The following is an 18096-nucleotide window of genomic DNA, read 5'->3' as shown; positions in this document are numbered from 1 at the left end:
TGTGACCAGCTCACGACCTCCAAAGATCTAACTTTGGTTTGAAACCCAACAGATTTTTACGATGTTATGCAATTTTTTATTTCCTTTTAAAACTGTCGTGTTCATTACATTTGCTTTTTTTATACATTTCTTTACCAATGGAACCACATACTTTGTGGCTCACATCTGCACGTAGCCTATTGAAAGCCAATGGCTTTGTCAACAGACTCATTGAGATGTTCAGAATGTTTACTGCAAGATTTATGTCAAGAGTGCACTGTGCTTTACAATGTCCTACAACATTTTTACTGAAACATCTGTGTCATTTTACATCGATAGTTTTCTTATTTACAATTGTTGGTATTTGTTACTGAATATTCAGGTGACATGGTGGCTCAGTGGTTAGCAATGCTGCCTCACAGCACCAGGGGCCCAGGTTTGATTCCAGCCTTGGGCGACTGTGCAGAGTTTGCACATTCTTCCCGTGTCTGTGTGGGTTTCCTCCAGTTCAAAGATGTGCAGGTCAGGTGAATTAGCCATGCTGACTTGCCCATAGTGCTAGGTGCATTAGTCAGAGGGAAATAAGTCTGGTGGGTTACTTTTCAGAGGGTCGGTGTGGACTTGTTGGGCCAAAGGGCCTGCTTCCACCTAGACTCAAAACGTTAGCTTGCTCTCTCTCTCCATGACCCACTGTGACTTCCAGCATTTTATGTTTTCAGTACTGTCAAAGAAGGGCATTTTTCTACCATTTCATTAAGAATGGGAGTAGGCTATTCTGAACTCCTAATCTTATCTTCTAATCTTCCAATCTCCCGATGAGTAGTTCAGTCGAGTCTTTACCAGCTTTATGCTAAGTTTTATTTCAACCTCAATCTCATAACACAGAATACAATACAATATCATTTTTTTGTCATATGTACTCCACTGTAGGAATACAATGAAAAGCTTTTACAATGTCTGCCATCTTATGGTGACATCTTAGGTACACGTACAGAGGTACAATTCTTGGATACAGCAGAGGAATAAAAGTAGTTGTATTACTTACAGAGTTGAAAAATAAGTTAAAAATAGGATAACGTTAAAGGAATGACATTACAGTAAGGTAGGAATTTTAAATAAACATTACAGTGTAGCAGTTCAGCGCAGGACCACGCATGTGGTTTGACCGCCTGAGCCATACCCCAGTTCAATTGCCGTTCCCGCTCCACTCCAAGCCCCAGACTGCTTTGCACTGACATTCAGCTGCTCCAGGGTTCGCAGCTTGCGGCATTCTGGGGCTTGTAACCCACGTGCTGTTCCAAGGCTCGCTGCCAGCGCCTGCCCCTGTGCCTGTATTTGCCTCCAGTGCTGAGGGAGAGAAGAAGACAAAAAAAGGGAGAAAAATAAAGAAAGAGAAAGAAAAAGAACAGGCGGAGCATAGGAGCTCTGACAGGAACATCCTACATTGCCGCCATCTTGGTATGAATGAGAGGAAGAAAATAAAGAGGTTAAAATTACAACAAAAGCTGATATAAACTAGTAAAGATTTCTAATAAATGAGAGGATGCAAGAATTTCATAAGGACATATTATTCCTTCATATAGTATCTAGATTCCTCCATTTCTGGCAGATTTCTCAAAATGTGCACTTTCCCCACCCACACCCCCACATGTCACTTAACATCACAGCATTTATAAGAATTGGATTTCAGTCTGTGAAATGATTCATTGTGCACATTACTTATCAAAATTGTTTGCTCATACTCTTTATTTTACTTTCACTTTGTTTGCTTGCAGAAGAAGACGATAAGATCATAAGGACATAAGAGCATAAGTACCTCATTCGGCTCATCCAATCTGCTCTGCCATACAATGAAATCGTGGCTAATCTGATAGTCCTTAAATCCACTTTCCTGCTTTTTTCCCCGTATTTCTCAATTTGTTTATTGATTACAAATCTGTCTATCTCAGCTTTGAATATTTTTAATAACCCAGCCTCTACAGCTCACTGCAGGAAGGAATTCCACAGATTCATTACCCTCTGAGAGAAGAAATTCCTCTTCACATCTGTCTTAAATGAGTACTCCCTTACTCTGGGATTATGTCTTCTGATTTTAAACTTTCCACAAGGGAAGCAACCTCTCCCCATCTACCCTGTCAAGCAGCATGGCCACTCAGTGGTTAGCACTACTGCCTCATAGCGCTAGGAATCTGAGTTCCGATCCACCCTTGGGTGACTGTCTGCGCAGAGTTTACATGTTCTGTGTGGGTTTCTGCTGGTGTCCAGTTTCCTCCCACAGTCACAAAGATGTGCAAGCGATGTGGATTGGCCATGCTAAATTGACTATAGTGTCTTGGAATATGCAGGCTAGGTCGATTAGCCATAGGAAATGCAGGGTTATTGGGAACTGGGTGAGATGCTCTTTGGAGAGTCAGTGTGGACTCAAAGGGTCAAATGGCTTGCTTCCACAGCACAGGGATTCTAAGTTATCTAAGAATATTATATATTTCAGTAAGGTTGCCTCTCATTCTTTTAAACTCCAACTCACATCATACACCATTAAAGTTTGCTTGTTCATTTTCATATTTATTTCAGCTTGAACCCATGGGGCAAATTATCTAGTTTGCTAAGCAGTTGTTATTTTAAATCCAATCCAATCAATATGATTACCAGTCAAGGTTTTCCAATGATCATTGTCATAAACTCATATATATGGGAATAATTCAGTAACATGGATGATGCAAAAATGACCATTGCAATAGTGTTGCTTTAAACTTCTCCGGTGTCATGTACCTCTAGCAAGTCATCCAACAAAGGAGAAAGTAATGACTGCAGATGCTGGAGAGTCAGTGTTGAAAAGTGTGGCTCTAGAAAAACACAGCAGGTCAGGCAATATCCGAGGAGCAGGAGAGTCAATGTTTTGGGCATAAACCCTTCATCAGGCTTATGCCTGAAACGTTGACTTTCCTGCTCCTTGATGCTGTCTGACCTGCTGTGTTTTTTCAGTGCCACACTCTTCTACTCTTTCATCCAACCAACTCTGGTGAACACAAGAGAAAGCAGAACTTTATACTTAGCCTAGAAAGTTCAACTCTTAGGGACAGTTTTAATTTCCTGGACACAGAAGAGAAAGATGGCATGCCAGGGTAAAAAAGTGGCTTCTGATTTTCCCCTTCCTCTGCCTGATTAAAATAAAAATGGCTTGTGAACAGTCACAAAAAAAAGTTAGAGAAGACAGACTGGACAAATGCGATTGATTTTAACCATTTAATTGAACGAATGGAAAACCAGATCAATTCCATTATGGACATACAGTTGTCCCTTTCCAATTCCCCTAATTAAGGAAATATCCAGCTGTAATATTTTGGAATCGCAAGCCATGTCGGGCCAGGTTTACAGGCTAGTTCTAATTAGCCCATAAGTGAGTAACTTATTCAGTCGGGCCAATGTTCATGTCCCTACTAATTCAGCTGTACCTGTGAACAAGGCAGTCGCAGATCCAAAATCACAGGTGGATTAAAAGAGACAATGTTGTCATCCCGTTCTGATTTTCAGGTGGACCTCAACTTATGCAGCAGAACTGGAGATCAGTGGAGGAGCTCATGAGTAAATTCAAACCAGGATCAGATTCTGTAGTGACAAACCCCAGCACTATCCCTGTCTCCGTACATATTGCAATGGCTAGTGTGTGTGATTGCTCACCACCGAGAAAGCTGCATTAAGACTTTCGCCATGCTACCAAACCAGCCTTGACACCTTAGCATCATGCATCAGGATAATTGATTTGCGGCCAGGGTTATCTCTAATGAAGGATTCACCTTCTCAGCGTCACCCCTCACTTAAGGTGTGGTTACCTCAGGTTAAACCATCATCAGTCATTTCTCTCTACCAAGAGAGCAGCCCTACAATCCAGTAGGACTATAACAATGACACCTTTACCTCCTGAACTCCGATTCTAATAAGTTATCCACAGACAGACAGTGCGAAAGTTTACAATGAGTCTCAGAAGACTGTAAGAATTGAACAGAGTATAGCAACAAGAAGGAATTGAATCTTCTTATTGCCCTTCATGTCTGTCTATAACAGGGATGGTTTGTAAATATTCATTTGCATTTAAATGGTAGTGTGCCTCCTCAAACCCTGTTTGTGAAGTCCATTTTTAAATGATCCACATTGATGGAAACATGGTTACAAGGAAATCAAAACTGGGAATTAAATATTTGTGGGTTTATGACTTTTGAGAGGGCAGGCAGGTAGAAAAGGGTGGTAGAGTAGGTTAGAATAAGATTAAATAAGAAAGAAAGATAGCAAGGGAAAAATTATCTTGAATCAAAAAATGTAGGATCTCTATGGTTGAAGGTAAGAAATAACAAGGGAAGAAATGACTGTTGGGAATAGCCCATGTGTCCCCTAAGAGTAACGATACATTAAGATGGGCAATAAATCAGGAGACAATGAGGGCATGTAAAAATAGCAGAATGTAACCATGTGTGACTTTAACCTTCATTTAAACTGGGAAAATCGGATAGCCATAAGGAAATGATTTAGGAAGATATTACTCTCCGGATCTATGTTTATGGATCCAACCAGAGCAATATGAAAGAGGCAAGTTTAATAAATGATCTTAGGAAAGAAAGCCCACTTCGGAAACAATGAGCATAACGTAGTGGAATTTAACATTCAGTTTGAGTGTGAGAATATTAGGTTGTTAACAACTGTCCTAAATTTAAAGAAGGACAATTAAAAAGGAATACAGGCAGAGTGTATTGGATTGGGCTGTGAATAGAAAATAAGTTGATAAAATCGACAGATATTTAAGAAAATATTTCATGGCTTACAACAAAGATATATCCCAGTGAGTAAGAATGATGCTAGGAAGGTGATAGACCACGATTAACCAAGGAAACTAAGGGCAATATTATATTGAAAGAAAACAAAAGTGACTAACATTAGTGGGAAGCCAAAGGATTAGGACAGTTTTTAAAAATATATAATAAAATGAGAAGAGGGGGTTAATAAACTCGGAGGGCAATTAGCCAAGTAACATAACAATGGACAGCAAGAGATTCTTTAAATACATAAAAAGCAAGGGAGGCCAAAGCAAACATAGACTCCTTAAGGAATGAGGTTAGGGAAATAGTAATGGGAAACAAGGAAATGGCAGAGGAGTTGAGTAAATGCTTTGTATCAGTCTTCATAATAACAACACTATCAAGGGCAAAAGAATGGAGAAAGAAATAATAAATATCACTAGATAAAAACACTGAAATGAAGACTGATAACGCCCCTGGGTCTGATGGGATACATTCTGGGAAACTAAAGGAAATGTCTACAGAGATAGTGGATGCACTGATTGTAATCTTCTAAGAATCCTGAGATTCTGGAAAAGTCACAGATGATTTGGGAATTGCCAATGTAACACCTTTATTCACAAATGGAAGAAGATAACAAGCAGGCAACTATAGGCAATTTGGGGGGGGAACTATAGGCTTAGCATCTGTTATTAGGAAAATATTAAAGTGTATTCAAAAGAATATAATTGCAGACCATTTAGGAACACACAATATAATCAAGCAGAGTTGGGACTGAGGCAATCATTGTATAAAGGGGGAACATTCCTTAAAATGGAGTGCATTTTTATGCTAACACATAGATGGTCCTACCAGTGTACTGCTGGACTTAATTCTGAGGAATGAAGCAGGCATGTGTTCGGGGTGAGAGTGTGGGAGCATTTTAGTGATACTGACCACAAGACCGAATGTTTTAAGTTTGTTATGGAAAAGGTAAAAGATGGTCTACAAAAAAAGCTTTTGGTTTGGGGTAACGCAGATGTTATTTAAATAAGGCAGGATCTGGCCAAAATAGACTGGGAATATCTACTTGAGGGTAAATCTACAGCAGAACATTGAGAGCCATTCAGAAAGGTATTGGGGTGAGTGCAGGCCCAATACGTTCCCTTTAGGGTGAAATGGAAAAGAGGGATATATAACACACGTGTGAGAGGAATATACAAAATGCAGAGGGAACTCAAGAATGCAACTAGGAGAGCAAAGAAAGGGAATGAGAAAAACACCTGTGGGCAATTTGGGGGAGAATCCTAAAATATTCCAAACGTATATTAAGAAGAAGAGAACAACCAGGAAAACAGTGAAGCCCATTAGGGACCAATCTGTGCATGAAGCCAGTGGACATTGGTGGAGTGTTAAGTGAATGTTTCACATCTGTCTTTACTCAGGTACAGAGTACAGAAGATGGATTGTGAAGTTCTTGAGCAGATTGATATAAAAAGTGAGGTAGTATGGGAGATTCAAGCAGATTTAAAAGTGTACAATTTCCAGGACAAGATGAGCTGTATCCCTGACTGTTGTGGGTTATGTGAGAGGAATTTTTTTAAATGTCACTGGCCATACAGAGGTGCCAGCGGGCTGGAGGACAGCTAATGTGGTTCCACTTTACAAGAAGGGTGGTAGAGGTGGACCAGGGAACTATAGACCAGTGAGTCTAACATCAGTGGTAGGAAATCTTTTGGAGAAAATAGGGAAGGAGAAAATTCATCTCCATTTACAGAGGCAAGATTTGATCAGAAGTAGTCAGTATGGCTTTATTAAAGAGTGTCATGCCTAACAAGTCTGGTGGAATTTTTTGAGGTGGTGACCTAGTGTTTGGATGAGGGTAAGGCAGTTGATGTAGTTGATATGGATTTCAGCAAGGCCTTTGAAATGTTCCACATGGGAAGCTGATAAAGAAAGTAAAAATTCATGGGATCCAGGGTAACTTGGTAAGATGGATCTAAAATTGGCATGGTGATAGATGACAGAGTGTGGTGGTAGAAGGTTGTTTATGTGACTGGAACCTGGTGTGCAGTGACATACCACTGGGTTCAGTGCTCAGTCCCTTTTTTTGTGAAATTCATAAATGATATGTTTGCAAATGTGGGAGAGTTGATAAGTAAGTTTGTGGATGACACAAAGGTTGGCTTTGTAGCAGATGGAATCTAACCCTGATAAATGGGAGGTGATGCAGTTTGGAAGAAGGAAGCTTCAAGGAACAAAGGGATCTTGGGATATTTGTCTACAGATTCCTGAAGGTGGCGGGACTGGTATGTAGGATAGTTAAGAAGGCATATGAGACACTTGCAGTTATTAGTTACGGCATAGATTATACAGTAAGAAAGTCATGTTGGAGCTGTACAGAACTTCAGTTAGGCCACAACAGAAGTACTGTGTGCAGTTCTGGGTTACCACACTATAGGAAGGATGTGATTGCACTGGAGAAGATTCACAGGATGTTGCCTGGGATGGAGCAGGTTAGTCATGAAAAGATTCCTGACGAAGGGCTTATGCCCGAAACGTCGATTCTCCTGCTCCTTGGATGCTGCCTGATCTGCTGCGCTTTTCCAGCAACACATTTTTCAACTCTGATCTCCAGCATCTGCAGTCCTCACTTTCTCCTAGTCATGAAAAGAGACTGAATAAGCTCAGGTTGTTTTCTTTGGTGTACAGAAGGTTGAGGGACATGGAGAAGCTGTTTCCCTTAGTTGAAGGGTCAATAACAAGGAGAGATCATTTTAAAGTGGAAGACAGGAAGTATTGAGGGGATTTGAGGAAAATCATTTTCACTCAGGGTGGTGAGGGTAGGAATGTGTTGTCTTGGATGGTAATTGAGGCAGTAAACCTCATAAACTTTGAAAAGTACTTGGATGAGCACTTGAAGTATGTAACATTCAAGGCTATTGGCCTACAGCAGGAAAGTAGGACTTGTGTACATAGTAGCATATCTTTGTCAGTACAAACTTGATGGGCTAAAGGGCCTCTTCCACGCTGTATGATTCTGTGATTCTGTGATTAGAGAGTCAGTATGGCTCCATGACAAATTCAATTGGATTCTTTGAGTAAGTAACAAACAAGATAGATAAAGGCAAACAAGTAGATGTGGTATATCTGCATTTTCAAAATGCATTCAATAAGATCCTGAACATAAGGCTACTGAAACAAATAAGAGCCCATGTGTTGAGGGCACTATGTGAGTATAGATGGAGTTTTGGCTAACTATTAGAAGACAGAGAGTTGGAATAAAGGGGCCATTTTCAGGATGGCAATGTGAATTGAGAAGAATGCCACAGGGACCTGGCATGGTGGGTGGCACAGTGATTAGCACTGCTGCCTCACAGCTCAGGGACCCAGGTTCGATTCCAGCCTTGGTGACTGTCTGTGTGGAGATGCACATTCTCCCCATGTCTGCTTGGATTTCGTCTGTGTGCTCCAGTTTCCTCCCACACTCCAAACATGTGCAGGTTAGGTAGATTGGCCATGGGAAATTACCCACAGAGTCCAGGGATGTGCAGGCTAGGTGGATTAGCCATGGAAAATGCACAATTACAGGTATAGGGTGGTGAAGTGGGTCTGGGTGGGATGCTCTTCGGAGGGTTTGTGTGGACCTGATGGGCCAAATGGCCTGCTTCCACACTGTAGGGATTCTATGTTTCCGTGACACTACTTTGAATCCGGCCACAGCAGATGAAGCCAATAAAAGTCTGGAATTAAGAGTCTAATGATGACCATAAATCCACCATCAATTGTCAGGAAAAACCCACCTGGTTCACTAATGTTCTTTAGGAAAATAAACTGCCATTCTTACCTGGTCTGGCCCACATGTAAGTCCAGATCCACAGCAATGTGATTGACTCTTAACTGCCCTCTGAACAATTAGGGCGGGGCAATAAATCCTGGCATAGCCAGCATTGTCCACATCGTGTGAATGAATAAAAAAAACTGCAGAGGGAGCTTCCAGAGAGTCAAAGTCAAACTTTCTTTGGATTTTAATAGATTTGACAAAAGACTCAACAATAATTACATTAATTCTATCTTTAATTGATCCTAATTTCAAACTCCGTAATCACAATTTTTCAGTAATCCGTAGAGATCAATCATGGTAATATTCAAGGATTCCTCTGGAAACAACGCTGTTCTGTAAAATCCTACTCTGTCGAGAATCTTTTTTTGTTCTTAGAGTAAAGTAAAAGCTGTCAAAACTTCTTCAAAGCTAACTGTGCCCTTGTTCCATATTTTAGTCTTTTTATCATCTCTTTTGAAAAAATTTATTTATTCACTTGTGCAACATGGACATCGCTGGCTGGCTAACCTTTATTGCTCGTCACTAGTTGCCATTGAGAACTTGGGGGTGAGCTGTCTTCTTAAACTGTTGCAGTCCATATGCTATAAGTAGGCCCATAATACTGTTATGGAGGGAATTCCAGGATTTTGCCCTAGTGACAGTGAAGGAATGGTGATATATTTCCAAGTCAGGATGGTAAGTGGCTTGGAGGGAACCTTGCAGATGGAGGATAGCCCCATGTATCTGCTGTCCTTGTCATTCCAGATGGACATGGCTGTGGGGTTGGAAAGTGCTGTCTAAGGATCGTTAGTGAATTTCTGCAGTGCATATTGTGGATGCTATGCACTGCTGCAACTGAATGTTGGGGATGGAGGGAATGGTTATTTGTGTATGTAGTGCCAATTAAGCAGGCTTATTTGGCTTGGATGGTGTCAAGCTTCTTGAGTGTTGTTGGAGCTACAGTCATCTATGCAAGTGGGGAATATTCCATCACACTCCTGATTTGTGCCTTTTAGATGGTTGACAGACTTTGGGGGTCAGGAGGTGAGTTACTCACTGCAGTATTCTGAGCCTCTGACTTGCTCTTGTAGTCAGTCATTGTGTTTATGTGGCGAGTCCAGTTGAGTCTTAATGATAATCCCAGGATATTGATAATGGAGGATTCAATGATGGCAACACCATTGAATGTCAAGGGACAGTGGTTAAATTGACGCTTACTGGAGATGGTCATTGCCTGGCATTAGTCTGGCGGATATGTCACTTACCACTTGTCAGCCGAAGCATGGATATCATCCAGATTTTGTTGCATTTGAACGTGGACTGCTTCTGTATCTGAGGAGTCATGAATGGTGCTGAACATTATGCAGGCATCAGTAAACATTACAGAGAGTTGTGAACTCAGCCCAGTCCATCATAACAACCAGTTTCCTTCCATTGACTCAGTTGATATTTCCCATTGTGTTGAGAAAAGGAGCAAACATAATCAAAGACCCCTCCCACCCCGGTTATACGTTCTTCCACCCTCTTCCATTGGGCAGATGTTACAAAAGCTTGAAAACAATAGATTCAAGAACAGCTTCTTCCCTGCTGTTATCAGCCTTATAAACCGACCTCTCATATATGAGAGTTGATCTTTCTCTGCACCCTCTCTGTAGCTGTAATACTATATTCTGCACTCTGGTCTATTACCCTGATGCAAGGTATGATTTTTCTGGATAGCATGCAAAATAATACATTTCACTGTAACTCAGTACATGTTTTGATTTGATTTACTATTGTCACATGTACTATGTAAAGTGAAAAGTTTTGTTTTGCATGCTAATCAGACAAATTATACCTCAGAAGTGACAATAACACATCAAATCAAAATGTCCCCACTTTTAACCTTATGATAGAGGAAAGGTCATTAGTGAAGCAGCTGAAGATGGTTGGGCCGAGGGCACTACCCTGTGGAACTCCTGCGGGGTATCCTGGAGCTGAGATGATTGACCTCCAACAACAACAACAACCATCTTGCTATGTGCCAGGTATGAGTAACCAGGCAGAGTTCTCCCCAGATTCACATTGATTTTAATTTTTCTAGGGCTCCTTGACACCATACTTGATTGAACGCAGCCTTGATGTTTAATTGTCCGCCACCAGTCACGACTGGATGTGGCTGGACTGCAGAACATAGATCTGATCCATTGGTTGAGGGGTTGCTTAGTGGTGTCCATCACTTGCTGCTTAGGCTGCTTGCCTCACAGGTTGCCCTGTTTGGTAGCTTCACCAGTTTGATACTTTAGATATGCCTAGTGCTGCTCCTGGCATGCCCTCCTGCACTGTCCATTGAATCAGGGTTGATCCCCTGCTTGATAATAATGGTTGAGTAGGGGAAATGCCAGCCTATGAGGTTGCAGATTATGTTGGAGTACAATTTGCTGCTGTTGATGGCCCACAGCAACTTATGGATGCACAGTCTTGAGTTCTAGATCTATTCAAAGTCTGTCCATTTGAGCACAGTGATAGTGACATGGTGGTGGAGGGTATTTTCACTGCAAAGGAGGAACATTGACAACCACACAGTCCTTGTGGAGACACTCTTACAGAAACCGTCATGGACATCTGCATCTGCAGGCGAAAGTGGGGACTGCATCTGCAGATTGATTGGGAAGGAAGAGGTCAAGCATGTTTTTGGAGAAAGTGAGGACTGCAGATGCTGGAGATCAGAGTCGAGAGTGTGGTGCTGGAAAGGCACAGCAGGTCAGGCAGCATCTGAGGAGCAGGAGAATCGTCATTTCACGCAATAGCCCTTCATCAGCAATATCACTCGTGGCTACTGTGCCACAAGCTCTGCTGGGTCTGTCCTGCTAGTGGGCCAGGATATAACCAGGGATAGTGGTGGTAGTGTCTGGGGCATTGTCTGTAAGGTATAATTCCATCACTGTGACTACATCAGGCTGTTGCTTGACAGTCTGTGAGACAGCTCTCCCATTTTTGGCATGAGCCCCCAGATGTTCGTAAGGAGGACTTTTCAGTATCTACAGGATTGTTTCTGCTGTTGTCTTTTCAGGTACCTAGGTCAATACCAGATAGCCCATCTGGTTTAATATCTTTCTTGAGAACTTCATAATGATTTATTCAACTGAGTAGCTTGCTAGACCATTTCAGAAGGCAGTTGAGAGTCAACCACATTACTATAAATCTGGAGTCACATGTGGGCAGACCAGGTCAGGGTGGTAGATTTCCTTCCCTGAAAGACATTAGTGAACCAGACAGGTTTTACTGATAATTGACAATGGTTTCATGGTCATCAATCAATTCTTACTTGCACATATTTTTATTGAGTTCAAATTCCACAATCTACCATGAAAGGATTTGAACCCTAGTCCCCAGAACATTGCCTGGGTCTCTGGATTAACAGTCTAACGATAATACCACTAGGCTGTCACTTCCCCTAATTCTTTTGCTGAGTTTCTGGATTAATGGCCGAACAATAATACCATTCAGCCATTGCCTCCCCAGACGTAGCTAGTCAAATAGCTATAGGTCCTAATGAACACAACAGCAAAATCTCTTGTTCATCTTGAGATTTAGGATCTAATTGTGAAGGAATTCTATCCCTTGAGAATTGTTTTCACCCCAATTGTCAATATGGTGCTCAAGTGGCCTCATCTCTGATATTAAATTCCTGAGATAGTACCATTTCATAGAATCAGAATTCCCACAGCGTGGAAGCAGGCCATTCAGCCCATCAAGTCCTCACTGATACTCCAAAGAGCATTTCAACCAGCCCCTCTGTCTGCAACCCTTCATTTCCCATAACTAACCCACCATCCCTGAACAGTTTGGGCAATTTAGCATGATCAATCCATCTAACCTGCACATCTTTGGAGTGTGGGAGGAAACCGGAGCACATGGAGAAAACCCACATGGACACGGGGAGAATGAGCAAACTCCACACAGACGTTCCCGGGGTGGAATCAAATACGGGCCCCTGATGCTGTGAGGCAGCAGTGCTAACCACTGAGCCATCATGTTTCCCCATTTTTCCTGCCATTTTCTCCTTATATATTTATATAGTCTTCTTACCTCCTGACTATTTTAAATACTGTAGTACAGTATCTGAATGTTGCATTAGACTTGGCTTTAAAGTTTTTAATCCTGCCATTAGTTAATGTTGTTTTTATCTCTTCTTTTGAAAGCCATTTACTTCCTTAAACAGCAAGGCTATTTTTAAAATTTTTACAAGCTATTAAACTGTGATTTTGTTTCCTTCATTTTTTGCTTTCAATTATGTATTGGCACAATGTTTGTTATTTTCTTACAATAGACCTTTAAAGTCTGTTAAATACCAATGCTGTTCGAAATTTTGGAGAAGATTTGTAGCTCAGGTTGAGAACCAAGTTGTCTGTTCACTCGCTGAGCTGGTGGCTTTGTTCAGAGGTTACCAAGTATGGTGATGAAATGTCTGAACACAAACCCACCAGCTCAGCAAGCAAACAGACAACCCCCCCCCCCCCACTCCCAATGCTGCATCTCTGTGCTGCTTGCTGAGGCATCTTTCTGTCTTTTGTGGTCAAAATGTTAGTTTGCTACTTTCTACTCAAAATGGACATTTTCCAACCGTCTGCAGCTAAAAGGAATGTTACAAACTCTTGCACGGGACAAAATGGTCACTTCCCCACTTTTCATAACCTAAAACACAATGTGCACCCTCTTTCACAATTTTCCAATAAGGTTTTATGGTTGTGAGTTGAATAAATCTTCTAAAAATCTCTGTTTGGATTATTAATCTCCAGTTCAATCACAATTTAAAGGTCTTCTAACACTATCTTCCTCTTAGACACTGTCTTATTTATCTCCTGAATTGTTTTTTCATTGCAATTAATCTGCCCCGTGATATCCCTGGTGATGCAGCCTTGTTAAAAATTGAATCTATGGCCTTTGACTTCCTTAAGATAGGAGTGCCCTTGTGCTGGCAGCAAGGACCATTATGAATGGTCAGCTCTCTTTTCTTAACTGCGAAGTTTTCCCAGTCTGGTGTACATTACTGTTAACTTACTATTTTTCCCCTGGTATAACAGGGATTTTTAATTTTACTTACATAGCTCCAAAACAGTTACTTCCCAACTAAACGTTAAATTGGGACTGTCCCTAGAATCTTCCCTGAGAACTCTGCTGTCTTAAGGAGTTGTCTTAAAAAGCTACAGTTGACTCAAAATTGTCAACCTGGCTTGTAGAGTGGCACACTTGCGTGTACTTGAAACTACATCTATTCATACATATGACCCTGTTCTTTACAGACATAAAGAGCAGAAGAACATAGAAAATAAGAGCAGGAGTTGGCCATTCAATCCTTCAAACTTGCTCCACCATTCAATATGATCATAGCTGCTCAGCCAACTCAGCATCCTGTTCTCTCTTTCTCTCCATACTCTTTGATTCCTTTAACTCTAAAATCTATATCTAGCACTTGAAAACATTCAATGTTTTGACCTCAACCACATCTTATGGTGAAGAATTCCACAGGCCCATCAGTCTCTGGATGAAGAAATTTCACCTCATCTCAGTCCTAAATGACCTACCCTGTATCCTTAAACTATGACAGCTAGTTCCAGACTCCCTGGCTCTTAGGAATATCCTTCCTATGTTTACACTGTTACATGTACACATACTCTGGCTCTTTCAACTCAACAGAATAGCTGGCACATGTTCATTTCTCAAGGCAATGTCCTGACCTATCAGTCAACCTGCTTTGTTTAAAACATAAACAAAGCCTGGCAGTTAACTGTCAATCAGCATTAATGTGTGCATTCCCCATGGCAAAGCCTCTAACAATCAGCCAATAACTAATCAACACTCTCCTATACATGCATTATAAAGGTTGGTTTTCCCCTTGAATTGATATCCTAGCAAAATGTCCTGTTGAGTGCAAGACAAAAAGCTGTGGCAATATGTGAATTTTTCACATGACAGATTCTACCTTAGTGCTTGGTAGGAGTAGTACAAATTATATTAGCGAGTTAGATATAATAATGAAGACTATCACAAGTCAATAATGTTACATTTGGTTCCATCAGAATTTTGAGCAAGTTCCACATTTCCCCATCTATTACTGAATGGGAACATCAAATTAGATGGAGCTTAACTCATTCTTCAACATTAAGCCTTTCAGAACCATAACATTATACATCAATGGTGAACTGAAATAAAGGAGGGATTAACAAAGCCAGGCAAAAGCTTAGTGAGGTTGCACAGATGGCTTGGGTTATCACTACTAAAAGCATGTTTAGATCAATCAAGTAGTGGTCAGCCTTGGCAGAAAACTGAATTCTCACTTGAATAGCATTGCACTTGATATATATTTTTATTTATATATGGCTGTACTTCTACTCTAAGCATCAATGTGTGACAGGCTGAGAAACTATAATGAGTAACTACAGCAAATAAAGATATTTGAATATGATAAAAGATTTGAAATACTGTATTACATGAAACCAATAAGATTTTTTCAAAGCTGTTGACCCATGACATTCTAACAGGCAATATATTATTCTCGCAGGATTTGGAGTAGTTATTCATATTAAAATAGTACAGTTAAAAATTATTATTGTTTTATATTTTAATAACACTGAGTAATTTCAGTGAAATTTGGACAACTACACAACCAGTCTAACAAAAAGCAGCCAACGGAAGTCGATTACAAAGGCAAAGTGTAAATGAATTTCTGTTCTTCTTCTCAATCAAATGCACAAATATGCCTGAGCATTTTGCATAAAGGGATTTTTCTCCATTGCACGTGTTATATCAGTGTCTTGCTTATAAAAAAAGGATTGTAAACATTAAAAAACTTAAAGAGAAATGGAAATAATTGGATCATTCAACATCTAAAACAGAAGCAGAAATAACCAATTCTGAGGAAGGGTCACTGGGCCCGAAATGTTAACACTAATTTCTCTCCACGGACGTTGCCAGACCTGTTGAGCTTTTCCAGAAATTTCTGTGTTTGTTTGTTTGTGAGCACACATAACTGATTTGATTGGGGTGTTTTATTAATTCTGATAAAGTGTTATATCAAAGCATAACTTTTATATTTATATTTATAACCTTGCTTAATTTTAATCAAATATGGTATGATAAATTGATAGATTAAGATAAAGTAAATTGAGAAGGAGTTCACAAAGAGCATAAGCATCAACATAAACCAATTGCTGAACTAAGCAGCCAGAATCTGTATTATAAAGTTTATGCCATTTTATCATTTTGTTTGGTTTTATTGTGTATTAATGCCCTAGAGCAACAGGAAATGATATTTAGCCACTAAGTGCACCAAAAGTTACAGTATTCAGCACATTAGAAGTCACAGATAAATGCGTTTTAATATGAGTTTCTTTTCTTGCCTAACAACAATGTCATTTGTGACTATTATTATTTCAGCTTACAGCATTCTAAACTGTGCTAGAGGAATTTTATTTTGAGGAAGTGGTTTAAGAACTAAAATACCGTACTTTCTCCTTTGTTCTGAAATGTCCAAAGCTTAATTACCCTTGGATTTTCTTTTGCTCACTGTCAACAAAGCTATATGTGCAAGGAAGTAAATGTTGAAAAACAAATTAAACGTTAACATGAATGAGAGTGATCTTTGGCACAGATTTGCAGTAACATCGGGTTGTTTGCATGTTTCCAATTTCACAGTTACTGCTACTGCAGCTGCTCCTTGCAGCTATTCCTGTCAGGAGAGCTGCTGTTTTGGTATGCCATGTTTTATCTGTCTTGCGCCATCCTCACACATCCATTATAGCTGGGCATTAAGGAATTTCTAACCGTTATGATTACTCAACATTGTCTGCTGAACGGAATCTGCCTTGAGTATTCAAAAAGGAGATGGTTAACACAGTTGTTTTGTGGAGAAAGGCAATGATAGATATCAAAGTAAATGTGCTTTTATATAAAATTATCTGGGATTAAAAAGACTTGAAAATATAAGCAGAGCCTTGAAACCATATGAAGTAGCATTAACAGGCATTCCATTAAATGCTTAATTACACATTTATTTCTCTCACACTGAAGACTACACTTGTCAGAGAATCAGTATAATTCCGTTGGAATGAAATGACATGTAGATGTACACCTGCAGAATGTCTATTGAGGGAACGCACCACTGGGGATTAAAATATTACAACTTTCCAGTCCTTCATTTTAAGACATTATTAGTCATCATGTGACATCTTGAGAAATGTAAGGCAGCATTGGAAGAGTTTATTTCCAAACCAAAGGCTTATTGGAAGGCTTTAGGGATGCTTGATATTACCTAATTGTCATAAAAACTGATACATTTGTTTGATTAACAGCTTTTGGATATAGTGCCAAGTGAAGCATTTGTTGGGGTAATTATAATATAAGGGGTTATGTCTGACTTTAGTATGTTAACGAGACCATCACTGGAACTGATGCATATGATCTTGCTGTCTCCCGCACCTTCTTGGCATAATTAAACTAATGTAGAATGCTTCTTACATAGATTTACAGACTCTACACAGTTTTTAGCAGCACAATGATATCAAGAATATTGCAGTAATATGCTCAGTTTGTATGCTCATACCCTTGTAACGATGGTGGTGAGGCATCTTTTTGATAACTGTGAGACTTGTTAGGTCATTTCTGATAGTTTTGACTACCTAACACTTTTCACCAAAGGCCAAGTCACATTTAGAACAACCCAGTAAGGATTACAGATTTCTTTCCCGAAGGGCATAAGGCAACCTGATGGATTTCTGCAATAACTCAAACATTTTACGGTCATAGAGTCAGGGAGTCATAGAGATGTACAGCATGGAAACAGATCCTTCGGCTCAAATCATCCATGTCAACCAGATATCCCAACCCAATCCAGTCCCACCTGCCAGAACCTGGCCCATATCCCTCCAAACCCTTCCTATTCATATACCCATCCAAATGCCTTTTAAATGTTGCAATTGTACCAGCCTCCACTACATCCCCTGGCAGCTCATTCCATTCACATACCACCCTCTGCGTAAAAAGGTTGCCTCTTCGGTCTCTTTTATATCTTTCTCCTCTCACACTAAACCTATGCCCTCTAGTTCTGGACTCCCCCACTCCAGGAAAAAGACTTGTCTATTAATCCTATCCATGCCCCTCATTATTTTGTAAACCTCTATAAGGTCACCCCTCAGCCTCCGACGCTCCAGGGAAAACAACCCCAGCCTGTTCAACCTCTCCCTATAGCACAAATCCTCCAACCCTGGCAACATCCTTGTAAATCTTTTCTGAACCCTTTCAAGTTTCACAACATCTTTCTGATAGGAAGGAGGCCAGAATTGCATGCAATATTCCAACAATGTCCTGTACAGCCGCAACATGAGCTCCGAACTCCTGTACTCAATACTCTGACCAATAAAGGAAAGCATACCAAACGCCGCCTTCACTATCCTATCTACCTGCGACTCTACTTTCAAGGAGCTATGAACCTGCACTCCAAGGTCTCTTTGTTCAGCAACACTCCCTGGGACCTTACCATTAAGT

General features: G+C 40.4%; 1 long non-coding RNA gene across 1 annotated transcript in view; it reads right to left on the bottom strand.

Moving 5' to 3' along the window:
* Nucleotides 1–867: 867 nt before the first annotated feature.
* Nucleotides 868–18096, bottom strand: part of LOC122558667 — a 25927-nt gene continuing 8698 nt past the window's right edge. Inside the window, exon 3 of the long non-coding RNA XR_006314216.1 lies at nucleotides 868–1326. This is a non-coding gene — a long non-coding RNA (uncharacterized LOC122558667). The remainder of the gene's footprint in view (nucleotides 1327–18096) is intronic.

This window comes from Chiloscyllium plagiosum, chromosome 17, assembly GCF_004010195.1.
Source record: "Chiloscyllium plagiosum isolate BGI_BamShark_2017 chromosome 17, ASM401019v2, whole genome shotgun sequence".
In the NCBI taxonomy this organism is placed as follows: Eukaryota; Metazoa; Chordata; class Chondrichthyes; order Orectolobiformes; family Hemiscylliidae; genus Chiloscyllium; species Chiloscyllium plagiosum.
This window is presented reverse-complemented; position numbering and strand designations above follow the sequence as displayed.